Source organism: Dendroctonus ponderosae, unplaced genomic scaffold (genome assembly GCF_020466585.1).
Source record: "Dendroctonus ponderosae isolate FM_Combo_2020 unplaced genomic scaffold, Dpon_F_20191213v2 Dpon_F_20191213_387, whole genome shotgun sequence".
NCBI classification, from domain to species: Eukaryota; Metazoa; Arthropoda; class Insecta; order Coleoptera; family Curculionidae; genus Dendroctonus; species Dendroctonus ponderosae.
In genome coordinates this window covers 11450-11962 of record NW_026018598.1, presented here as the reverse complement: position 1 = coordinate 11962, position 513 = coordinate 11450, and positions in this window count along the sequence as shown.

The window sequence follows — 513 nt, the reverse complement described above, 5'->3', positions numbered from 1 at the left end:
TTAATTTAGTTTAAAAAACCACTTGAATAACCGAATAAATATTTGCCCGTTAAATAGCGCGAAGTATTACACTTATTGCAATAGAAAATTAACAGTTTTTCTATTTGCTTATTCAACATTCAGTGTCTCTATATGAATAAAGTTTATGTTTTCCACCCTCATTTTTTTTCAAACTTCGATTGCAATCAAGTGGAAGAGTGTAAAATGTGCAATATCGAACGCTGTGCTGATGTATCCAATAATTGCAGTGTTTCAAATGTTAATGTGTTCCTAGCGATCGAAATATGTCATTTGCATACAATCAGCCGTATTTTTTAGGAAGAAAATTACTATTTGTGAAACAAACCTTTTTTGTGTCGTCTAAGTTATTGGTTTTCTTGGGCAACCGTTTTATTATCTTCCGAAGGCCTTGGTCTTTCTATATTTGATAAGTTTAGTACAGTAAAATATAATCTTTATGGGAACATTGTAGTAATTACAGGTAGTAATATGTATGTAGACGGCAATAAACAT